This window comes from Thermobia domestica, chromosome 18 (genome assembly GCF_964235325.1).
Source record: "Thermobia domestica chromosome 18, izTheDome1.hap1.1, whole genome shotgun sequence".
In the NCBI taxonomy this organism is placed as follows: Eukaryota; Metazoa; Arthropoda; class Insecta; order Zygentoma; family Lepismatidae; genus Thermobia; species Thermobia domestica.
This window is the reverse complement of record NC_137471.1, coordinates 14,461,673-14,489,256: the sequence shown is the minus strand read 5'-3', so window position 1 is coordinate 14,489,256 and position 27,584 is coordinate 14,461,673. Positions and strand designations below refer to the sequence as shown.

The following is a 27,584-nucleotide window of genomic DNA, read 5'->3' as shown; positions in this document are numbered from 1 at the left end:
CATTATTTTGATAAATATTTGTACATACTACAAGGCTGCTAAAAAGGCTGCTATCTACAAAGAGTAACATTTTTACAATCTTTTCTCACAATAATTTAAATTATTATTATTAGTCACTGACATGGGCGCCCACAGAGGGGGGCAAGAGGGGGCAATTGCCCCTCCCTGGATTTTCGAAAAAGGTTAACATTCATAGGCTCTTCTGGTGACAATAGTATACTTTTAAAATCAACATTCACTAAATGATTTAGAGTAACAAAATTTAGTCAAACCCATCCCCAAGATTTTAACCTACTTCTATTCCCCATGTGATGTTTCATATTTTTTCAGTAATAATTATATTCAGCCTGATGCTGCATGTAATGCTAAGTATTTTGAATGATGGTATCCGTCAGTTGAGTTGAAAAGATAATTTCGCTCTTTGTTGTTTCTTTTGCTGACGTGGTGCTGATAGCAATAAAGTCTTGTTTTGTTGGGTTTCATTCTAGCAATTGTGTTTGTGTGTGTGTGTCTTGCCCCCCCCCCCCTTGGAAAATATCCTGCGGGCGCCCATGGTCACTGATATTTTTTGCAACAGTGATGGTGCTTCACAACTTTCGCTCGCGTCATCCGGGTCGGATTCTTGCTTCTCAAACTCACATCTCAAGATCATAAATAATCCTGATACTTTCTATAATATTTTTATGAACAAATATGTAATAGAACCTCACATATAATTCCTCAAAGTAACGAATACCGTAAACGTAACAGAAAATTCAATAGGCGTATTACATCAGGGTAAAATAGGCTTGAACTTCAGACACAAAATACATTTTATCTTGTAACAAGAGCTGCTACTCGAAACACGTTTCCTGCAATTGCATGCTGTTGCTCTAGCCGAGTGGTCTAAGGCAGTGGTTCTCAACCTAATTCCTAACACGACCCCCATTTTATCACACCCTCTTACTAATGACCCCCTTATAATTTCTGGTTTGTAATAAGCTTGTGAGGGATATTTAATATACCTATTGTGGAGATCTCACAAAATCCACCTATTCCTATAATAGTAGAATCCATTTCTTGTATATAGTGGATACCGTAACTTCCCTAAAAGCGAATGGATTACAACTAAATTTGGTCAGTTCATTTATCTTTCGCTAATCTTCGTGACCCCCATGAAACCCTCTCGCGAACCTCAGGTTGGGAAACCCTGGTCTAAGGGGTTCAGCTGTAGATCGTGAGTCATTATCTAAAGTTAGTTCGAGTCCCATAAGACTACAATCTTCTTTTCTTCGTTTTACCTGTTCTCAACATTGCTGTTTGTGTTCCTGTCGGATTCGATCCAATAGAATTTTGAATAGAGACCAAAATAGGTATACTTATAGAAAGCATACGTAGCATTTGATTTGATTTAACTTATTTATTGACTACGCTCGAAATTTTGTGATAAAGATATGACTATGATTTTATTATTATTATTATTATTATTATTATTATTATTATTATTATTATTATTATTATTATTATTATTATTAGTTAAAGTACAAAGTTGAAAACGAAACAATTCCGCATTTACGCAAACTAAATGATAATTTATTTGCGAATATGCACTTGTCCATATAAATTGCGAGATTTTGATTTGGGAATTGAAGTGAATACAACATTGAATAGTAAAAAAAATATTACAATAAAAACATAGTAAAAATATTGATTAAAAACTTGCAGTTAAACACGCCTTTCCAGTCAAAATTATATATAGAGGACTTAGTTTTAAGTGTAATCCGAAAAAAATTCGAGTTTTAATCCGACCAGAAATCGGTAACTTATGGAATATACTTACGTGATTAGTATTGTATTAAAGTTTTGTTTAATGCTTTTATTGTAATTATCTTTAAGTTATGATTTTGTTATTTCAAAATGTAGAACGAGAAACAAATGTAATATTCTATTTAAGAAAATCTTTTAAACAGTGATGATTTCAGGGGATGATCTGAGGGATAATTTGAGACCCTGTCGAACTAAGGAATTTCACCCTTCACGGGCATATTTTCGATTATGCTCAATGTGGACTACCAGTGCCTTGCAGTACTCCTTCCCCCCATATTATCAATCCCCGGCGAAGAATCTTCTGAAATCACCACTTCTTATAAACAGTTTTTCGTTACAAATCAGACGATAATAATGGAACAGTGAACATACTTAATATTTTGTTTCCAGTTATGGATTTTAGATGTTCTGGGGGCAATTCATGTTATGTTCTGGGGGCCGCGTTGGCTCAGTGGTAGAGCGTTCACCTCTGGTGCTTGGGGTCCCGGGTTCAAATCCTGCTCCCGCCAAGTGAACTTTGTGGTGGACAAACACCGTGTGCTTGGGTTTTCTCGGGGTTCCCCCGTTTCCTCCCACTTTCTTCATTCCACCATTTTATTCATCTCTCATCATCACCGTCTCCTTTAACCTAACCGGCATAAACGTGGGACGTAAAACTCAAAAATTTCATTTTATTTCATGGAATGTTCTGTTTTAATCGAATTTGAAAGAAAAGGAGTTGCCAAAGAGTTATTCAAAGAAATGTTGTCAGTCTCCGGATGAAAATAGAAACTTTTTTTTTTTTTTAACTTGCCTATTGATTGATAGACTATTTGACCCAAACAACTCAACCATTGCAAATGCCTTCGCAGATCTTTTGACTTTTGTGTAAAGTAGTATTCTGCTCCACACTTGCTTTTGTTTATTTCAATACGATTATGAGTTTGCGGTGAATATTTGGACGTTACATCTCGCAATGTATAAAAGTATTTTTCGAATAAGTAAATTCGACTTTACATCCTAATAACTCATATAAAACAGGTTGAATCCGTGAAATGATTAGGATTAGTGCGATCGCAAATGCTTTCAAAGGCAAGAGTCTGAATATGCAAACTCATTTAACGTGGTGATTTACTTTCTTGAAATATAGTACATGTATACTTGAAACATGAGTCAACAATGTTGTTGGGTTAACGTCTGTGAATCAAGTGCTTCTGTTCACGTGTACTTGAAGCATGAGTCACCACTGTTGATGGGCTAGCGGTGTCTGTGAATCAAGTGCTGCTGTTCACATTTATTTGAAGCATGAGTCATCAATGTTGTTGGGTTAACGGTGTCTGCCAATCAAGTAACTGCTGCTGTATACGTATACTTGCAGCATGAGTCATCATTGTTGTTAGGTTAGCGGTGTCTGCCAATCAAGTAACTGCTGCTGTGTACGTATACTTGAAGCATAAGTCATCAATGTTGTTGGGTTAACGTCTGTGAATCAAGTGCTCCTGTTTACCTGTACTTTAAGCATGAGTCACCATTGTTGATGGGCTAACGGTGTCTGCGAATCAAGTGCTGCTGTTCACATTTATTTGAAGCATGAGTCATCAATGTTGTTAGGTTAACAATACCTACCAATGAAGTAAATCATACTGTGTACGTGCACTTGAAGTATAAGTCATTAATGTTATTGGATTAACAGTATCAGTCAATTCTGTGACATTAGTTGATCACTTTCATTTTTAGCTCTTTTCACGCAGTTTAGACTTAAACAAAAAGACTTTTTGGTAAAGTTGCGGTTAATACATGCGATTTTTTTCCCCTGAAATTCTAGACAAATTTAAAGGACGCAGATTATACATGTTAGAATGCGATCAGTGGCGGTTCTTGAGAGAAATCACATTGGTAAATATTAAACTTTTTTCGCTGCAAACTAATAGGGGAAAACTTATTTCAATGTTCTAATTCCTCTATACACAAATTCGAACATAATTAAGTTTTCTTCCCTTAATTTGATGTGATAAAAGTTTAACGTTTTTACATACGTGACTTCCTCAAAATCCACCACTAAATGCAGTATTTCATTTTCTTTAACACGTGTCGTTCTTTGAGAAAATAAACAAAGAGACAGAGACAGAATATATATATATATATATATATATATATATATATATATATATATATATATATATATATATATATATATATATATATATATATATATATATATATAGGGCAATGACATCATATTTTAACTTCCACCACCACATTCACGCTCCGTCTCTCATATTAATATTATGGTGATTACCAAGGCATGTGCTTAAATGTATTTTTTTTTTATTCTTTACACCGACAGACCATTAATACAGGTACTAATAAAATACCACACGTAACACTACCCAAGGCGTCTTTCCTGCAACAAGCCAACCCAACCATTTTTTATTACCCATTTTTACGAGAATGACTCCTCTTCATAAACAAATAGACAAGGGGTCTTTATTACCTTCTCTTCAGACGGATATCATTTACTTTAACGCAACATAATATGGGTAATAAAATGGAAACTAGAGGACGAAATGCCTGACCAAGACCACCGTATGATGAGCCATTAGCAGCAACAATGAAGACAGAAGCATACACACTGGAAGTTAAAAACGATTCGATACGAAAACTACAAGCTGATCAACTGGAATGGTCTTACAAAGTACACAACTGAAGTCATTCTAACTTATTAAAAATTTCTGTCTTTAGAGATCACGACGTGGTGTATGATCCAGAAATCGGTATTTTTTTTCTAATCCTCAATAATACTCATCCTTGTTACAGATGCAAAAAAGGAATATTTTTAAATAAAAAAGCCAGATTTTTCAAAACGAAAATATTGAAATTTTGCTTTTTGACTTTTCATGAATTTCTTATTAAAGTAGTACTTTTATTTGTCTGACAATTAAGAAAGTGAGTTTACAACACCCAGTGCTTGTGAATCCTATTTTTAGTCCGGATTTGATTAGTCTTGATTAATTTTCAAACTAGCATTGCACTTGTTGCCAGCAAGTGTATATTATGTAACCACCACATCTCACATGTTGTATTGGTTGCCTAACCATATTATTAAGTGCTTGGAAGTTACACATCTTGATATATGTGTCTTACTGGTTGCATAAGTTTAATCTGGCAGGCAAGATAAAAGTAACATAAACCAAGAAACAGACACAATTTTTATTATTATTATTATTATTATTATTATTATTATTATTATTATTATTATTATTATTATTATTATTATTTAATAAATCTTACTTACATTTCATTCTTTGTTCGGGAAACTTTATACTGAACTTCATAGAATTCAAAATGGAAGCTATAAACGGCTATTTTTAATATGATGTTACCTTAACATCATTATTAACAGAATTTCTTCTTTCTTTGCTGTTATATCGTGTTAAAAAATTTTCAAATGAAAAAAGTTGTGGATAGTGTTTATAACGTTCACTCTCTTGAATTTAAGCGACCTCAATAAATTTTATAATAGTTATAATGACATTTTAGTTTATTCGTAAATTTTAAATCTCGAAATCTACTACAGGGTGTCCGAGAAGTCCTTCCCTGATTATAGAAATTGATAACTCAGGCTAGAAATAAGATAGAAATATGAAACTGGTGTTGAATTGTTTACAAACTATAAAAGTTTTTGTCTGTGTTAGGTTTGTTCTGTTCTATTTTACCAAGTCTCAATTTTGTTTGTTTTAGGTTTGTAGGACGTAAGTAAGAAGCCCAAGAAGCCATGCCAACCAACCAGGAGAAGGCACAGTGTGTCCTGTGGTACCATGAGACACGATCACCAACCACGGTGCAGAGACAGTTCCAGACAACATTTGGGAGGACTCCGCCTGATTTCAAGAGCATTAAAGCCTGGTATGAGAAGTTCAAGAACACAGGGTCGGTTGCTGACCTTCCGAGGTCTGGTCGACCAAGAACCTCAGCAGACACGGTGGAGGCTGTGCGGCAGTCTTTTCTGAGAAGTCCTAAGAAATCGGTGCGCAGGGCCTCACGTGAATTACAGATGCCAAAAAAGCTCTATCCATGACATTTTACACAAACGTTTATTGTTTCGTGCTTACAAAGTGCAACTCGTTCAGGCCTTGTTGCCCGACGACGGTACACGTCGATATGACTTTGCGGTCGAAATGCTATCACGTATTGAGGACGATAATGGTTATCTCAGACGAATTGCCTTTTCCGACGAAGCGACATTCTTTGTCAGTGGAGTAGTGAATCGCCATAATGTACGCATTTGGGGTTCAGAACCCCCCCAGGGAGGTCAGGGAGTTCACCAGAGGCAGTCCAAAGGTGAATGTTTGGTGCGCGTCATTGCACGATCGAATTATCGGGCCATTCTTTTTCGCTAAGGATACCATCACATCTGCAGTGTACCTGGATATGTTGCAGCTGTATGCTGTTCCTCAGCTGCTTCAGTATCGCCCCGATGTCGTTTTTCAGCAAGACGGTGCACCACCTCATTGGGGTTTGGACGTCCGTGCCTATCTCGATAGGACATTTCCTGGGCGATGGATTGGCCGTGATGGACCAACAGCTTGGCCTCCACGCTCTCCTGACATAACCCCATTAGACTTCTTTTTATGGGGTTATGTCAAGGATGAGGTCTACCGAACACGTGTACCAGATCTTGAAACCCTGCAGCAACGAATAACCACAGTCGTTGCATCGATCCCTCCAGTGATGTTGGCTAATGTGTGGATGGAAATTGAATATCGCCTAGATGTGCTACGTGCTACCAAGGGTGCTCATGTGGAAGTGTACTGATGTGACCAAAACATTTATAGTTTGTAAACAATTCAACACCAGTTTCATATTTCTATCTTATTTCTAGCCTGAGTTATCAATTTCTGTAATCAGGGAAGGACTTCTCGGACACCCTGTACATTTTCAGAACACCTATTGCTAACACTATAAAACCTTTTTAATAAAACATTTTTGTCGTTAAACGTTAACCTAATAGCTCTATAAACAATTCGTTTTAACTAGAGTGCGTTCGCCGGTTTTATCGAATGACCGATTTTCTTTGATTCTTGATGTTTTTTCATGAATTTGGACTCCAGAATGCAAATTCATTTAATAATTTTTCGTCTTATAATGGGAAAACCATGGTAGAACATATCGTTATCTCTCTACCACTGGGACAAATCCCAGGAATGAGGGGGAACATGTTCCTTCCAATCTTTGAACTGGGGAGACTGTCCCCCCAATAATCCGATAATTTGAAATATGTTTTTGGGGTGAAATATGATGATTTGTGTCCGATTGCCACATAGGAAAGTGAGATGAAATTGATGTCCCCCCAGAATAAGCCACAAATCTGCCCGCCTCCCAATGTTCAAGACAACTCTGCTCTCCTGATCCTCCACAGCATTTTTTTTAACATCATAAATATTTTGAAGATCGCTTTAAAAAAAATGGAAACGGTCTCATTCGTCCCCCTCCCTCCAATGTTGAAAACAGATTTGTGCCGCTGCTCTCTACTAAACTTGTAATTTAAAAAAATCTAAAATTTTCGATAGGCAAAATGACCGCAACTCCCGCCTTTTTTTTTAAAAAAAAAGTTCCGTTTTTCCGGGCATTTACAACCCTAACCGTTACTCAACTCCCTTACACTCATATCCGACCTCACCCTTAAACTCTCAACTCTTCCTCCCTAACACATTCATTCGCTTTTGCCCTCACCTTTAAAAATATTTACGCTCTCAACTCTTCCTCTCTCACACATTCATTCGCCTTCACCCTCACCCTTAAAAGTATTCATGCTTTCAACTCTTCCTCCTTCACACATCCATTCGCCTTTGCCCTCACCCTCCATGCTCTCAACTCTTCCTCCCTAACACATTCATTCGCTTTTGCCGTCACCCATAAAAGTATTCATGCTCTCAACTCTTCCTCCCTAACACATTCATTCGCTTTTGCGCTCACCCTTAAAAATATTTACGCTCTCAACTCTTCCTCTCTCACACATTCATTCGCCTTCACCCTCACCCTTAAAAGTATTCATGCTTTCAACTCTTCCTCCTTCATACATCCATTCGCCTTTGCCCTCACCCTCCATGCTCTCAACTCTTCCTCCCTAACACATTCATTCGCTTTTGCCGTCACCCATAAAAGTATTCATGCTCTCAACTCTTCCTCCCTAACACATTCATTCGCTTTTGCCCTCACCCTTAAAAATATTTACGCTCTCAACTCTTCCTCTCTCACACATTCATTCGCCTTCACCCTCACCCTTAAAAGTATTCATGCTTTCAACTCTTCCTCCTTCACACATCCATTCGCCCTTGCCCTCACCCTCCATGCTCTCAACTCTTCCTCCCTAACACATTCATTCGCTTTTGCCGTCACCCATAAAAGTATTCATGCTCTCAACTCTTCCTCCCTAACACATTCATTCGCTTTTGCCCTCACCCTTAAAAATATTTACGCTCTCAACTCTTCCTCTGTCACACATTCATTCGCCTTCGCTCTCACCCATAAAAGTATTCATGCTTTCAACTCTTCCTCCCTAACACATTCATTCGCCTTCGCCCTTACCCTTAAAACTATTCATGCTCTCAACTCTTCCTCCCTAACACATTCATTCGCTTTTGCCGTCACCCATAAAAGTATTCATGCTCTCAACTCTTCCTCCCTAACACATTCATTCGCTTTTGCCCTCACCCTTAAATATATTTACGCTCTCAACTCTTCCTCTCTCACACATTCATTCGCCTTCACCCTCACCCTTAAAAGTATTCATGCTTTCAACTCTTCCTCCTTCACACATCCATTCGCATTTGCCCTCACCCTCCATGCTCTCAACTCTTCCTCCCTAACACATTCATTCGCTTTTGCCGTCACCCATAAAAGTATTCATGCTCTCAACTCTTCCTCCCTAACAAATTCATTCGCTTTTGACCTCACCCTTAAAAATATTTACGCTCTCAACTCTTCCTCCCTAACACATTCATTCGTCTTCGCCCTCACCCTTAAAATTATTCATGCTCTCAACTCTTCCTCCCTAACACATTCATTCGCCTTCGCCCTTACCCTTAAAACTATTCATGCTCTCAACTCTTCCTCCCTAACACATTCATTCGCTTTTGCCGTCACCCATAAAAGTATTCATGCTCTCAACTCTTCCTCCCTAACACATTCATTCGCTTTTGCCCTCACCCTTAAAAATATTTACGCTCTCAACTCTTCCTCTCTCACACATTCATTCGCCTTCGCCCTCACCCATAAAAGTATTCATGCTTTCAACTCTTCCTCCCTAACACATTCATTCGCCTTCGCCCTTACCCTTAAAACTATTCATGCTCTCAACTCTTCCTCCCTAACACATACATTCGCTTTTGCCGTCACCCATAAAAGTATTCATGCTCTCAACTCTTCCTCCCTAACACATTCATTCGCTTTTGCCCTCACCCTTAAAACTATTCATGCTCTCAACTCTTCCTCCCTAACACATTCATTCGCTTTTGCCGTCACCCATAAAAGTATTCATGCTCTCAACTCTTCCTCCCTAACACATTCATTCGCTTTTGCCCTCACCCTTAAAAATATTTACGCTCTCAACTCTTCCTCTCTCACACATTCATTCGCCTTCGCCCTCACCCATAAAAGTATTCATGCTTTCAACTCTTCCTCCCTAACACATTCATTCGCCTTCGCCCTTACCCCTAAAACTATTCATGCTCTCAACTCTTCCTCCCTAACACATTCATTCGCTTTTGCCGTCACCCATAAAAGTATTCATGCTCTCAACTCTTCCTCCCTAACACATTCATTCGCTTTTGCCCTCACCCTTAAAACTATTCATGCTCTCAACTCTTCCTCCCTAACACATTCATTCGCTTTTGCCGTCACCCATAAAAGTATTCATGCTCTCAACTCTTCCTCCCTAACACATTCATTCGCTTTTGCCCTCACCCTTAAAAATATTTACGCTCTCAACTCTTCCTCTCTCACACACTCATTCGCCTTCGCCCTCACCCATAAAAGTATTCATGCTTTCAACTCTTCCTCCCTAACACATTCATTCGCCTTCGCCCTTACCCTTAAAACTATTCATGCTCTCAACTCTTCCTCCCTAACACATTCATTCGCTTTTGCCGTCACCCATAAAAGTATTCATGCTCTCAACTCTTCCTCCCTAACACATTCATTCGCTTTTGCCCTCACCCTTAAAACTATTCATGCTCTCAACTCTTCCTCCCTAACACATTCATTCGCTTTTGCCGTCACCCATAAAAGTATTCATGCTCTCAACTCTTCCTCCCTAACACATTCATTCGCTTTTGCCCTCACCCTTAAAAATATTTACGCTCTCAACTCTTCCTCTCTCACACATTCATTCGCCTTCGCCCTCACCCATAAAAGTATTCATGCTTTCAACTCTTCCTCCCTAACACATTCATTCGCCTTCGCCCTTACCCTTAAAACTATTCATGCTCTCAACTCTTCCTCCCTAACACATTCATTCGCTTTTGCCGTCACCCATAAAAGTATTCATGCTCTCAACTCTTCCTCCCTAACACATTCATTCGCTTTTGCCCTCACCCTTAAAACTATTCATGCTCTCAACTCTTCCTCCCTAACACATTCATTCGCTTTTGCCGTCACCCATAAAAGTATTCATGCTCTCAACTCTTCCTCCCTAACATATTCATTCGCTTTTGCCCTCACCCTTAAAACTATTCATGCTCTCAACTCTTCCTCCCTAACACATTCATTCGCTTTTGCCGTCACCCATAAAAGTATTCATGCTCTCAACTCTTCCTCCCTAACACATTCATTCGCTTTTGCCGTCACCCATAAAAGTATTCATGCTCTCAACTCTTCCTCCCTAACACATTCATTCGCTTTTGCCCTCACCCTTAAAACTATTCATGCTCTCAACTCTTCCTCCCTAACACATTCATTCGCTTTTGCCGTCACCCATAAAAGTATTCATGCTCTCAACTCTTCCTCCCTAACACATTCATTCGCTTTTGCCCTCACCCTTAAAACTATTCATGCTCTCAACTCTTCCTCCCTAACACATTCATTCGCTTTTGCCGTCACCCATAAAAGTATTCATGCTCTCAACTCTTCCTCCCTAACACATTCATTCGCTTTTGCCCTCACCCTTAAAAATATTTACGCTCTCAACTCTTCCTCTCTCACACATTCATTCGCCTTCGCCCTCACCCATAAAAGTATTCATGCTTTCAACTGTTCCTCCCTCACACATTCATTCGCCTCTGCCCTCACCCTTAAAACTATACATGCTCTCAACTCTTCCTCCCTAACACATTCATTCGCTTTTGCCGTCACCCATAAAAATATTCATGCTCAACTCTTCCTCCCTAACACATTCATTCGCTTTTGCCCTCACCCTTTAAAATATTTACGCTCTCAACTCTTCCTCTCTCACACATTCATTCGCCTTCGCCCTCACCCTTAAAAGTATTCATGCTTTCAACTCTTCCTCCCTAACACATTCATTCGCCTTCGCCCTTACCCTTAAAACTATTCATGCTCTCAACTCTTCCTCCCTAACACATTCATTCGCTTTTGCCGTCACCCATAAAAGTATTCATGCTCTCAACTCTTCCTCCCTAACACATTCATTCGCTTTTGCCCTCACCCTTAAAACTATTCATGCTCTCAACTCTTCCTCCCTAACACATTCAGTCGCTTTTGCCGTCACCCATAAAAGTATTCATGCTCTCAACTCTTCCTCCCTAACACATTCATTCGCTTTTGCCCTCACCCTTAAAACTATTCATGCTCTCAACTCTTCCTCCCTAACACATTCATTCGCCTTCGCCCTCACCCATAAAAGTATTCATGCTCTCAACTCTTCCTCCCTAACACATTCATTCGCTTTTGCCGTCACCCTTAAAACTATTCATGCTCTCAACTCTTCCTCCCTAACACATTCATTCGCCTTCGCCCTCACCCATAAAAGTATTCATGCTTTCAACTCTTCCTCCCTCACACATTCATTCGCTTTTGCCCTCACCCTTAAAACTATTCATGCTCTCAACTCTTCCTCCCTAACACATTCATTCGCTTTTGCCGTCACCCATAAAACTATTCATGCTCTCAACTCTTTCTCCCTAACACATTCATTCGCTTTTGCCCTCACCCTTAAAAATATTTACGCTCTCAACTCTTCCTCTCTCACACATTCATTCGCCTTCGCCCTCACCCATAAAAGTATTCATGCTTTCAACTCTTCCTCCCTAACACATTCATTCGCTTTTGCCCTCACCCTTAAAACTATTCATGCTCTCAACTCTTCCTCCCTAACACATTCATTCGCTTTTGCCGTCACCCATAAAAATATTCATGCTCTCAACTCTTTCTCCCTAACACATTCATTCGCTTTTGCCCTCACCCTTTAAAATATTTACGCTCTCAACTCTTCCTCTCTCACACATTCATTCGCCTTCGCCCTCACCCTTAAAAGTATTCATGCTTTCAACTCTTCCTCCCTAACACATTCATTCGCCTTCGCCCTTACCCTTAAAACTATTCATGCTCTCAACTCTTCCTCCCTAACACATTCATTCGCTTTTGCCGTCACCCATAAAAGTATTCATGCTCTCAACTCTTCCTCCCTAACACATTCATTCGCTTTTGCCCTCACCCTTAAAACTATTCATGCTCTCAACTCTTCCTCCCTAACACATTCATTCGCTTTTGCCGTCACCCATAAAAGTATTCATGCTCTCAACTCTTCCTCCCTAACACATTCATTCGCTTTTGCCCTCACCCTTAAAACTATTCATGCTCTCAACTCTTCCTCCCTAACACATTCATTCGCCTTCGCCCTCACCCATAAAAGTATTCATGCTCTCAACTCTTCCTCCCTAACACATTCATTCGCTTTTGCCCTCACCCTTAAAACTATTCATGCTCTCAACTCTTCCTCCCTAACACATTCATTCGCCTTCGCCCTCACCCATAAAAGTATTCATGCTCTCAACTCTTCCTCCCTAACACATTCATTCGCTTTTGCCCTCACCCTTAAAAATATTTACGCTCTCAACTCTTCCTCCCTAACACATTCATTCGCCTTCGCCCTTACCCTTAAAACTATTCATGCTCTCAACTCTTCCTCCCTAACACATTCATTCGCCTTCGCCCTTACCCTTAAAACTATTCATGCTCTCAACTCTTCCTCCCTAACACATTCATTTGCTTTTGCCGTCACCCATAAAAGTATTCATGCTCTCAACTCTTCCTCCCTAACACATTCATTCGCTTTTGCCCTCACCCTTAAAACTATTCATGCTCTCAACTCTTCCTCCCTAACACATTCATTCGCTTTTGCCGTCACCCATAAAAGTATTCATGCTCTCAACTCTTCCTCCCTAACACATTCATTCGCTTTTGCCCTCACCCTTAAAACTATTCATGCTCTCAACTCTTCCTCCCTAACACATTCACTCGCCTTCGCCCTCACCCATAAAAGTATTCATGCTCTCAACTCTTCCTCCCTAACACATTCATTCGCTTTTGCCCTCACCCTTAAAACTATTCATGCTCTCAACTCTTCCTCCCTAACACATTCATTCGCCTTCGCCCTCACCCATAAAAGTATTCATGCTCTCAACTCTTCCTCCCTAACACATTCATTCGCTTTTGCCCTCACCCTTAAAAATATTTACGCTCTCAACTCTTCCTCTCTCACACATTCATTCGCCTTCGCCCTCACCCTTAAAAGTATTCATGCTTTCAACTCTTCCTCCCTAACACATTCATTCGCCTTCGCCCTTACCCTTAAAACTATTCATGCTCTCAACTCTTCCTCCCTAACACATTCATTCGCTTTTGCCGTCACCCATAAAAGTATTCATGCTCTCAACTCTTCCTCCCTAACACATTCATTCGCTTTTGCCCTCACCCTTAAAACTATTCATGCTCTCAACTCTTCCTCCCTAACACATTCATTCGCCTTCGCCCTCACCCATAAAAGTATTCATGCTCTCAACTCTTCCTCCCTAACACATTCATTCGCTTTTGCCCTCACCCTTAAAACTATTCATGCTCTCAACTCTTCCTCCCTAACACATTCATTCGCCTTCGCCCTCACCCATAAAAGTATTCATGCTCTCAACTCTTCCTCCCTAACACATTCATTCGCTTTTGCCCTCACCCTTAAAACTATTCATGCTCTCAACTCTTCCTCCCTAACACATTCATTCGCCTTCGCCCTCACCCATAAAAGTATTCATGCTCTCAACTCTTCCTCCCTAACACATTCATTCGCTTTTGCCCTCACCCTTAAAAATATTTACGCTCTCAACTCTTCCTCTCTCACACATTCATTCGCCTTCGCCCTCACCCTTAAAAGTATTCATGCTTTCAACTCTTCCTCCCTAACCCATTCATTCGCCTTCGCCCTTACCCTTAAAACTATTCATGCTCTCAACTCTTCCTCCCTAACACATTCATTCGCTTTTGCCGTCACCCATAAAAGTATTCATGCTCTCAACTCTTCCTCCCTAACACATTCATTCGCTTTTGCCCTCACCCTTAAAACTATTCATGCTCTCAACTCTTCCTCCCTAACACATTCATTCGCTTTTGCCGTCACCCATAAAAGTATTCATGCTCTCAACTCTTCCTCCCTAACACATTCATTCGCTTTTGACCTCACCCTTAAAACTATTCATGCTCTCAACTCTTCCTCCCTAACACATTCATTCGCCTTCGCCCTCACCCATAAAAGTATTAATGCTCTCAACTCTTCCTCCCTAACACATTCATTCGCTTTTGCCCTCACCCTTAAAACTATTCATGCTCTCAACTCTTCCTCCCTAACACATTCATTCGCCTTCGCCCTCACCCATAAAAGTATTCATGCTCTCAACTCTTCCTCCCTAACACATTCATTCGCTTTTGCCCTCACCCTTAAAAATATTTACGCTCTCAACTCTTCCTCTCTCACACATTCATTCGCCTTCGCCCTCACCCTTAAAAGTATTCATGCTTTCAACTCTTTCTCCCTAACACATTCATTCGCCTTCGCCCTTACCCTTAAAACTATTCATGCTCTCAACTCTTCCTCCCTAACACATTCATTCGCTTTTGCCGTCACCCATAAAAGTATTCATGCTCTCAACTCTTCCTCCCTAACACATTCATTCGCTTTTGCCCTCACCCTTAAAACTATTCATGCTCTCAACTCTTCCTCCCTAACACATTCATTCGCCTTCGCCCTCACCCATAAAAGTATTCATGCTCTCAACTCTTCCTCCCTAACACATTCATTCGCTTTTGCCCTCACCCTTAAAAATATTTACGCTCTCAACTCTTCCTCTCTCACACATTCATTCGCCTTCGCCCTCACCCTTAAAAGTATTCATGCTTTCAACTCTTCCTCCCTAACACATTCATTCGCCTTCGCCCTTACCCTTAAAACTATTCATGCTCTCAACTCTTCCTCCCTAACACATTCATTTGCTTTTGCCGTCACCCATAAAAGTATTCATGCTCTCAACTCTTCCTCCCTAACACATTCATTCGCCTTCGCCCTCAAATAGTATACGTGCCCTCACCCTCAATCAGCTCTCATTCGCCCTGAATTTTAAATAACGTTCATGCCTTCACTGTCACTCACCCGATTCATACTTACTCTCATTCCTACATAAAATTTAATCATCCCTTTTTGTTATCTAAAGTAATATTCATGTTTTTACTCATACTTACCATTCTCATTCGCCCCCATCCTCTTATGATATTCACGCCCTGACTCTCATTCAATTCCTCACACTCACACTCATTCATCCTAATAACTAATATACACGTCCTCACCCTCAAATAATATTGACGTTTTCACTATCACTCGCAGGGTTGCCAACCTTTGAAAATGGAAATATCGGACACCCTCCTGGAGTACGTATACTCTTAAGGTTGGTGTAAAGGGACAAGTTTTACCGATAGATGTCATTACAGTCTTCGTATCTCTCTCATGTATTTTTTACCCTTCACGAAAATTCACGATTTCTCTTACAAATTTCAACCTAGAAACTTCAAATTTTTAGAGAAGGAACTTCATAACCTATTGAAGGCAACAATCCGTGCCGATTTTTTATTTAGAATTTTCTTCATTGTTGAAATGTCTTCATTGTTGAGATGGATATCCAAACCTTTAACAATAAAACTGTTTCAACAATGAAGAAAATTCTAATAATTCTATATTAATAATTTCCTGCGGGAAAACTCCCTGACCCCCTACTCGACTGAGGAGTATTCGAAAACCCCGAAGACCCACCCCCACAGCAGACAACCCCTAAATTCACCCATGATCAAAATACGATATTTACATGCATTAAGGCAAGAAGACACACATGTACATAAGAAAGAAACAATTCAATATGACACATCAAAATATACACCAGATGAACTGTTTTGAAGGTACCGGTACCTCATTTTAAAAAAAGGGTAGGAGAAAGGTAGCAAAAATGTCGGTGTTGTCAACTTGGAAGTTACTTCTAAATAAGAAATAAAATCGTTTTATGTGCAAAGATATTTATCAATTACTGTGTATAAAAATGGATTTATTAAAGATATTTAGCATCTAGTCTCCAGTGACGGTATGTCTTGATCACTGAAAAACCAAAGGTAGTATGCCTTCATCATAGTAAAACCAGAGGCGGTATGGCATACCACCGCATACCATCTCACTTCGACCTCTGCCTACACCCTCATGCGGACAAACCATTCGACTACATGACTTCACACACTAGCTCTCATTCAGTGGCGTATTTACGATTTTGTTTTTAGCGGGCTTTGCTTACTAATATAGTAAATAAAATTTCGGGGGTCTTAAACCCGAAAGCCCCCCTTAAATACGCCACTGCTCTCATTTAACAGATACTAGCTGGTATCGGTTGATTGCTACTCGCTAGAGGAGTTCCCTAGATCAGTGGATACAACTGTCAAATGGATTTCAGTTGGTCACAAAATGTGCGTATACCATTAGCCTTCTTTGGGAGGGGGGTTAGGAACCACTCTAGAAATGGTAGGAGATTTGTTCTAGACAATGGCAGTGTACCCAAATAAATCGATCCAATCAGTGATTAGCTTGAAGGAGGACATCGGTATGTCGCTAATCGTTTAATCAGTGATTAACCGGTACGAGGACATCAGTCTTCATCTAATCGTTCTAACCAGTGATTAACTTGAAGGAGGATATCGGTCCGTCGCTAATCGTTCAACCAGTGATTAACTGGTACGAGGTCATCAATCTTCATCTAATCGTTCTAAACAGTGATTAACTTGAAGGAGAATATCAGTCTTTCGCTAATCGTTCTAACCAGCAATTAACTTGAAGGACGACATTGGTCTGTCGCTAATCGTTCAACCAATGATTAACCGGTACGAGGGCACCAATCTTCATCTAATCGTTCTAACCAGTGATTAACTGAAAGGAGGACATCGGTCTTTCGCTAATCGTTCCAACAAGTGATTAACTGAAAGGAGGACATCGGTCTTTTGCTAATTGTTCTAACCAGTGATTAACTGAAAGGAGGACATCGATCTTTTGCTAATTGTTCTAACCAGTGATTAACTGAAAGGAGGAAATCAATCTTTTGCTAATTGTTCTAACCAGTGATTAACTGAAAGGAGGACATCGGTCTTTCGCTAATCGTTCCAACAAATGATTAACTGAAAAAAGGACATCGGTCTTTTGCTAATTGTTCTAACCAGTGATTAACTGAAAGGAGGACAACGGTCTTTTGCTAATTGTTCTAACCAGTGATTAACTGAAAGGAGGACATCGGTCTTTCGCTAATCGTTCCAACAAGTAATTAACTGAAAGGAGGACATCGGTCTTTTGCTAATTGTTCTAACCAGTGATTAACTGAAAGGAGGACATCGATCTTTCGCTAATCGTTCTAACCAGTGATTAACTGAAAGGAGGACATCGGTCTTTCGCTAATCGTTCCAACAAGTGATTAACTGAAAAAGGACATCGGTCTTTTGCTAATTGTTCTAACCAGTGATTAACTGAAAGGAGGACAACGGTCTTTTGCTAATTGTTCTAACCAGTGATTAACTGAAAGGAGGACATTGGTCTTTCGCTAATCGTTCCAACAAGTAATTAACTGAAAGGAGGACATCGGTCTCTTGCTAATTGTTCTAACCAGTGATTAACTGAAAGGAGGACAACGGTCTTTTGCTAATTGTTCTAACCAGTGATTAACTGAAAGGAGGACATCGGTCTTTCGCTAATCGTTCCAACAAGTAATTAACTGAAAGGAGGACATCGGTCTTTTGCTAATTGTTCTAACCAGTGATTAACTGAAAGGAGGACAACGGTCTTTTGCTAATTGTTCTAACCAGTGATTAACTGAAAGGAGGACATCGATCTTTTGCTAATTGTTCTAACCAGTGATTAACTGAAAGGAGGAAATCAATCTTTTGCTAATTGTTCTAACCAGTGATTAACTGAAAGGAGGACATCGGTCTTTCGCTAATCGTTCCAACAAGTGATTAACTGAAAAAAGGACATCGGTCTTTTGCTAATTGTTCTAACCAGTGATTAACTGAAAGGAGGACAACGGTCTTTTGCTAATTGTTCTAACCAGTGATTAACTGAAAGGAGGACATCGGTCTTTCGCTAATCGTTCCAACAAGTAATTAACTGAAAGGAGGACATCGGTCTTTTGCTAATTGTTCTAACCAGTGATTAACTGAAAGGAGGACATCGGTCTTTCGCTAATCGTTCCAACAAGTGATTAACTGAAAAAAGGACATCGGTCTTTTGCTAATTGTTCTAACCAGTGATTAACTGAAAGGAGGACAACGGTCTTTTGCTAATTGTTCTAACCAGTGATTAACTGAAAGGAGGACATCGGTCTTTCGCTAATCGTTCCAACAAGTAATTAACTGAAAGGAGGACATCGGTCTTTTGCTAATTGTTCTAACCAGTGATTAACTGAAAGGAGGACATCGATCTTTTGCTAATTGTTCTAACCAGTGATTACCTAGACAGAGGACATTTATCTTTCGTTAATTGTTTCAACCGGTGATTAACCGATACGAGAACATCAGTCTTCGGGTGATCCAACTAGTGATTAATAGGTAGGAGGACATTAGTCTTCCGCTAGAGATTAACTGGTAGAGAAACAATAGTCTTCTGTGCATTAATCGCATCCTCAAATAGTTGACTGTAGGTATCCATCGTAGTAAAGACCGGAGTTAATCCAAGGGAAGTGCTCCGAGCCTACTTATAATTGAAGAGTTGGATGCAAGAACTAGATAGGTCCATTTTTTTTAAGCGAATTTAAGATTTTCACATGTTCCAGTAGAAAAAGTCACTCTACATTGTGTGCACGAATCATGTGGATCCGGCCCTTCAATTGTTTAACCTTTTTCTTTGTTTTTCTTTCGGAAAACGTTTAATTAACTGCAAAATGTTCAACCTGTCTACAGAACATTTTGTTCTGTATATCTTTTGTAATCAACTTAAAATTGAAATCGTCATAGCATTACTCCTACGTGCATGATTTCTATTACCTTTGCTTCGGAAATTGTGGAAATTATTTACTATAGAACGTTCATTGGCTCACGGCCCATGGGAACATACAACACTTAAGAAGAGTTCGTTCTAATCTTTCGTTGCCTCTTATTTTATGTTGTTGTGGACAATTCGGATAACACAGTTCTAAATATTTACTCCGCAGAGGCAGAAATATCGATATTCTTCTATACACGTTGTTAAATCTATCCGAAACACTCATTTAGAAAACAAACGGAATATTTATGAAACAACTCACGTGGCAACACTACACGCCCACTGATGTAGTCATTTATAGAAACATGGAGAACTGATCCTTCCAAAATGTTTCCTTGCTCCCCATATTCCCCCCGCGAAATTAGAAAAAGTTTGATAACAAAATAGCATCCCTAGCCGTAAAATGTTGTAATTTCCTCTATTTCCACCCCTCCATTTGTCCAAATCACAATTCTTGCCCTTGTATTCAAAAATTCTGGCTCGAAGAACAGGATCAATTTTCGATCTTGTAACTCTTTTGAAGCCGGAAGTGTTATTTAAATCACTTCCGGTTTATATATGTAATACCTAGTTTGGAAGTATCCCTTTAACAGTTTCACAAAATGAAACGAAAACAACTTGTTTCTGTAAATAGAATTACCTTCTAGAGTCTTTCTATTTCAAGTCTAACCCGCTGGCGCTGCTGTCGGATGTATGTTTCCAAGTACCTCTCTCGAAAGAGGAAGGACAAGTTAATTTGGCTGAGATCTTTCAATAGTTGGATGTGGACAGGGTTGCCAGATTGACGAGCTTCGCTGTGCACTATCTTGTTAGCTATTCTGAGAAGCCTACGATCTTCACTCGCCAAGATCAAACGATAGAATGACAAATTGGCAACACAGCCGACGTCATTCACTTCTTTCCCCATAGAAAAGGGAAGATTTCCTCCGTTAGAGGGCGTCGGAGGTGGGACCAAAGTATGTTTCACATATTTTCCGAGGGCACACTTGAAATGGAAAAACTTTAAATGTTGTAACCCGAAATGTAAAACACCCTGTATACTATTATTGCTGAACGGCACAAATATAAAGGAATCTTGGAATAAGATTTTTATTTATTAGTATAATGTAATGCATTCAATGAATAAGTAAAAGCAGGGCTGCATTTTATTTTATTTTTTTAAGTAGATGGAAGCATCACTGTAATAACGTTGTGACAGAATAAGAGATTAATGGCTCAATAAAAATGCTAATGTGTTACGGATTGATAAAGGTTCCTCATCCATACATCCATACTCTTGTTTACACATATCACCGAGTTTGATAGTCTAATACCCAAACGTTCTGGTGCTTCTCGGTTATGACACAAAATACGTCTGATTTAATTTCCTGATAATGGAGCTGATTGACTTGAAACCCTAAAACGAATTATGCACGCAGAGTGCTTCATAAAACTTAATTTATTCCATTAACTAATGACCATGTTTCAAATCTACTAATACATGCAATGACACCAGCTCGGATGGAATTAAGTTGGTCCATTATTAGAAAACCTGTAAGGAGTGTTCGGAAAGTAAGGTTACAGCGACTAGTATTTATTTTTAAAAAAAGTGTTTCTGCCATATTACAACGTATTTAGTGATACAGGAATTAATTTTCAACGTAACTGAAAGGGGCACGGTGGCTTAGTGGTACAGTGCTTACCTTTCGTGCGTTGGGTCCCTAGCTCGATCCCAGTCAAGTAATCTTCTGGTGGACAACATCGTGTCGCGGTTTTCTCGGGATTTTCCCGTTTTCTCTCACATTTTCATTCCATGAATTCTTCCATTATGATTGACTTGCCTTAATCATCGTCTTCCTTAGCCTAAAGGACATAATAGTGCGATGTTAAAGTGGAAGATTTCGATGTAACTGCCGACAACGCACAAGCACTAGCCCAGTTTGGGTACCGTAGCTTCTGTAGTCCACAGTCATAGAGTTCTAGTAGTGCCTACTGCTGGAACATGTCAACTTTCTTCTTGGTTTCTTTCAACGTCGTAAAAGTCTTATCCAGCAAGAAGCGGAGACAAGTGTTTTATGAATAACCATTAGGTGCTTCCCTTATACAAGGGCTGTTGCAAAAGTTTCGGCGAACTACCGGTACTACTAGCAGTGGCGCTAGTGTTCCGCTGAGATAAAACTGGGAAGAATAGACCTTTCTATGTTCAACTAACTTTGATTATTTCTTTAAGCCTATTGGTTTATTTTTTACGGCATTTTTTTTTAAATACCTCACAAATCGCTGTTCGGAATGCGTCAACAGCTGCTTCAAGTGGTACAAATTGCTCACCACATATCTTATTTTTCATGTGTGGGAACAAAGAGAAGTAATTCGGTATTAAATCAGGTAAGTACGGACAATGAGACATTAATTCGATATTTTGTTACTGGACAAATAATCAACAGTTTGGTGTGCTGTGTGAGAACTGGCGTTGTGGTGGTGAAGAATGGTGTAAAAATTTGGATTTGTATTACGCAATTCATTGATGTTCTCTGGCACACAATTGTTGTATACCACTCAATATCGACAGTCCTTTCATTTGTTTTAATCCTATGATTGCCACATGTCCAGTATAACAAGAAACAAGCGACCATTTGCTTGGAAGTATTCCTCATGCGAAAAACTGTTGTTGGTTTCAGCTCACTTTGAAACAATCAAACAGTACATTGCTGTTTAATTTTGGGTTGTTGGTATGAATAGGTCCAAGTTTCGTACCCTGTAACGATGTAGTATTCCACATTTGACTTACTTCGGTTGAATTTTTTGGTTTCGTAGGATTCAACGACCCGAAAATTTCCATACGTTCAGATGGCACTGCAAAATCATATGTTTTGCTTTCTGTCGATGTTCAAAGATACTTGAATCTCATGGTATCACATGATGGTTCTCTCCCAATCATTTCATGTACAGCATCGACATTGGTGGCAACAACAGATGTGGATGGGCGACCTTCATTAAAATTCATCATTGAGAAATGAGCAACTACGCTGGAATTCGGAAAACTAAGTGTACAGTCCTATTTGATGGTGTTTTAACCCCAAGGGCCAAGTCAAGTAGCTCGATAGGTTGTTTCGGTTTTAAAGTACAGAGTGGACTATATTTACGTATATGATGTTTGACTGACTGTAACTACCTATCTAACTCTATGGCCTATGGAACCCGGAAGATCAATGCCGCGTTCACAAAAGCTCTCCACTGACTTCTATCCTTAGCTAACTGCATCCAGTTTCTACTTTGTATTCCAATCTCTGCGAGATCCATCTTAACATTGTCCTCCCATCTGCGCCTAGGTCTTCCTAATGGTCGTTTTCCGATTGGTCTTCCAGTCAAGACTTTGAAAGCGTTTCTACTTTCTTCCATTTTAGCTACATGACCTGCCCACCTAAGCCTCCTAGACTTGACGACCCTAACAATGTTGGGTAAACCGTATAAATTATGTAGTTCCTCGTTATGAAGTTCCCGCCATTCCCCATTCCCGTTCCTCTTCGGTCCGAATATTCGTCTCAGGATCTTGTTTTCAAATCTCAGTCTATGTTCTTCCCTCAGAGTAAACGACCATGTTTCGGAACCATACAAAACAACAGGCATGATTTTTGATTGACTGTAGATCTTGTAATTCTGGACAAAAAGTCATGGCAACATTGTGTAGCCTTAGAGTATAGGTAACGGTCACTGGAGTTAAAACCGTTAGTGCATGCCAGATAGATTGGTGGAACGGTCGTCTCTAGGACAGCGTGTTCGTTGTGTGTGTGTTTTTTTTACCCTGTAGAGTGGCCACTCGATCTCCCGATTTGACACTACTTGACTTTTTTTTTCATGTGGCATGCAATTTGGCCAAGTACGGGAAGCTATCACAGTTGAGTTGAGTTGATTTTGAGTTTAACGTCCCGTTCAGCAGCGAGGCTATATGAGACGTGGGCCTACTGGTTAACGTGGAATCCGAACCACCTGAGCTCCCGCCGGGAATCGAACCCGGGTCTCCCACGCCAAAGGCGCGTACGTTAACCGCTTAGCCACGGAGGAGCTCAGGGAAGCTATCACAGAAGAGTTCCACAAGATACCAGTACGGGTCTGTCAAATTGATTTGGATGTGCATTAGTAGACCACGCCGTGGAGAACAAAGATTAAAATTCTTGTAAAGTGAGAGTAAGGTGCTACGTTCATGTTCAAGTTATGCTGCTAGTTTCTTTACCATTGTCTTTGAAACACCATATACATAATTATGGGCACCCTGTGCATTTAGAATTATGCTTTTTTTTTTAATGCATTACCCGAAAGTGTTCCCGAAAACAGTTTCTCTCTATTTCTCACCATTCTTGCTCTGTTACCTGTCAACAGACAGTCACAGTCTTTCTATAATACTTCCCAATCTTATATAATTAATGTAATTTGGAAGTCTGACATAAAATCAAATTAACAAAAAAATAGGAATACGAGTTAATATGCCTTTGAAAATTGAGGAATTTTCTAGCAATATTAATTAAAAACAGGAAACGTTATTTACAGTAGTGATTCTTCTTCGTTATTTTGCTGCAGTAATTTTGGGAATGTCAGTATCTCATTTCAGGTAGAATGCTATATTAACTATAATAAAGGATGACACTGTCTCATCCATCTGTCTCACATGTCAGCGTCACAAATGTGTAAATGTGTGTGCCTTATTTAGCCGTTGTTTAGTAACAACACGGCAGTGTGTGATTGATGGTGGTATCTAATGTTAAAGGGCGAAAAAAAAGTGAAAGTCATTACTGAAGTGACGCAATACAATACACTTGTGTGCAGGAACGTGGAAAAAAAGACGGTACGATGTTATGTTCTACCTTCCTAACTTTAATGAAGGGGTAGCATGCGCACCAACTACGTGGGTGCTCCGGGGCTTTAGCGCCCACAAGATTTTTAGTTTGATAGAAAAATAAAATAAATATTTCTCATTTGCCATTATCAAAAAATAATAAGCAATTAAAACACTGAGGTAGAAGTTAAAATTTCTAACCTCTAAAACATAATTGTTTGTTTCAAATGTATTTCTGCAAAGGCAACCAAGCAACGCACTACCCCTTCCTTGCCTGTCTCTGGCCTAGTCAAAAAAAAAAAAAATCTTTCCGCCTTATGCAGAATCGTTTTGGCGTATGATTAGCATGATATTAAACGCCTGACTACTGCAGGAAACATATGTTAGTGGAACTCTTTAGTATGGCACTAATCAGACCTCATTACGACTAAGGCCATTTAAGTTTAACGTCCCACGATTATGCTGCTTAGGCTAAAAGAGACAGTGATAATGAGAAATGAGTGAAATGGTGGAATGAAGAAAGTGGGAGGAAACGGGAGAACCCACGAGCACGGTGTTTGTCCACAAAGGCCTAGTCAAAGGCAGTCCCCACAATAAAAAACACGGAACTATATTGTGAATAGAATCGCATATTTTCAGCTTGCGTCACAGCACAGACCTTTATGACAGTGCTCATAAAAGATTTTAACTAAAAGAAAATCAATCAAAAATATTGAAAATTCCTTGAAAACATATAACACGTCCTGTCACTGGGGCACACCCACATAAATTTTTGAAAAGTCGGCGCCGTATCCTCTTGTTTCTGCCTATAATTTATTGGCTGATACATTTACTTATTCTCAATCATAAAGAATAGTTAGGAAAAATTTACTTGTAAGAAAGGTTCTTAGAATAATTTCAAAGTCAAATTAATTACTCCCTGGTGCACCAATAACATTTATTTGGATGTCATAAAATACTGCGTTGCAAAATACCAGTGACACCCACGTGGATGTCATCAAATACTTCGTTGTAAAATACCAGTGGCATCCATGTGGATGTAATAAAATACTTCGTTACAAAATACCAGTGACATCCATGCGGATGTCATAAAATACTGCGTTTCAAAATGCCAGTGACACCCATGTGGATGTCATAAAATACTTCGTTGTAAAATACCAGTGACACCCATGTGGATATCATAAAATACTCCGTTTCAAAATACCAGTGACACCCATGTGGATGTCATAAAATACTGCGTTGTAAAATACCAGTGGCATCCATGTGGATGTAATAAAATACTTCGTTACAAAATACCAGTGACATCATGCGGATGTCATAAAATACTGCGTTTCAAAATACCAGTGACACTCATGTGGATGTCATAAAATACTCCGTTTCAAAATACCAGTGACACCCATGTGGATGCCATAAAATACTGCGTTTCAAAATACCAGTGAGACCCATGTAGATATCATAAAATACTCCGTTTCAAAATACCAGTGACACCCATGTGGATGTCATAAAATACTGCGTTGTAAAATACCAGTGGCATCCATGTGGATGTAATAAAATACTTCGTTACAAAATACCAGTGACACCATGCAGATGTCATAAAATACTGCGTTTCAAAATACCAGTGACACTCATGTGGATGTCATAAAATACTGCGTTTCAAAATACCAGTGACACCCATGTGGATGCCATAAAATACTGCGTTTCAAAATACCAGTGACACTCATGTGGATGTCATAAAATACTGCGTTTCAAAATACCAGTGACACCCATGTGGATGCCATAAAATACTGCGTTTCAAAATACCAGTGACACCCACGTGGATATCATAAAATACTCCGTTTCAAAATACCAGTGACACCCATGTGGATGTTATAAAATACTGCGTTGTAAAATACCAGTGGCATCCATGTGGATGTAATAAAATACTTCGTTACAAAATACCAGTGACATCCATCCGGATGTCATAAAATACTGCGTTTCAAAATACCAGTGACACTCATGTGGATGTCATAAAATACTGCGTTTCAAAATACCAGTGACACCCATGTGGATATCATAAAATACTCCGTTTCAAAATACCAGTTACATCCATGGGAATGTCATGAAAACTTATCTTTTATTAAGAGTGGTATTAAATCCTGGATATGATGAAATTTTCTAGTGGATGGAAGGCACGAGTTAGTTCTACTATTTCTCCTTAGGTGACAGCACCTTACTGGCAGAAAAGAAAAAAATGCCTTAGTAGATGGCAGGCCTAAAGGAGCCATGTATTTGTTTCGACGATAAACAATTGACAACACATGTGTTAAAATACGACACACGTGTGTTTATTTTGATGATAAATAATTGGCAACTTCGATGTCGTATATCGAGATCGAGCAAAGAAAAACTTTCTCTTTGATCTCCAGTCACTATTGAAAACCTGAAACAGCATAAAATCCCTTAAGGATGAATTAAAGGGACAAGTTTTGCCGATACATGTCACTACAGTCTTAGTATCTTTCTCATGTATTTTTTACCTTTCACGAAAATTCACGATTTCTCTTACATATTTCAACGTACAGATTTCAAATTTTTAGAGAAGGAACTTCATAACTTATAGAAGGCAACAATCAGTGCCGATTTTTATTTAGAATTTTCTTCATTCTTGAAACAGTTATATTGTTAAACATTTGGATATCCATTTCAACAATCAAGCAATTTCAACAATGAAGGAAATTCTAAAGAAAATATCGGCACGGATTCTTGCCTTGGATATGTTATGATGTTCCTTCTCTAAAAATTTGAAGTTTCTAGGTTGAAATTTGTAAGAGAAATCGTGAGTTTTCGTGAAAGGTAAAAAATACATGAGAGATATACGAATACTGTAGTGACATCTATCGGCAAAACTTGTCCCTTTACACCAACCATAAGAACATCAAAATTTCCCTTTTCAGTCCAAATGTTTCACATTGCAAATATATATACTGATATATATATATATATATATATATATATATATATATATATATATATATATATATATATATATATATATATATATATATATATATATATATATCAGTAACGTGAATGCTATCCCCACGCTTGCACAATAACTAGACAGTCTTTTAAGAGTCTTCATCCCGGCGAAATTAAAATACTGCTAATTTTACAGTAATTATGTGATATCTTCAAATAGATAAAAGATAATCGAAATGTGGAACAAGAGCGCCCTACACAATATTATTTTACATGAGAAACCGTTATCACGACTCACTTATCTGCTTTCGATTTCGAGCCATTTTGAAAATCGGCATTTATTTTCGCGTTTCTAAACGGCTGAAAACGGAAAGCTACTAGGTGACTTGTGGTAACGGTACCTCATGCAAAATAATATTGTCTAGGGCGCTCTTGTTCCATATTTCAATTATCTTTTATCTATTTGAATATATCACA

General features: G+C 39.1%; 1 protein-coding gene across 1 annotated transcript in view; it reads right to left on the bottom strand.

Annotated features, from left to right (window-relative positions):
* The window catches only part of LOC145675957 (uncharacterized), a 468,482-nt gene that overhangs the window by 11,706 nt on the left and 429,192 nt on the right, over window positions 1–27,584 (bottom strand). The gene's annotated exons all lie outside the window — the stretch shown is intronic.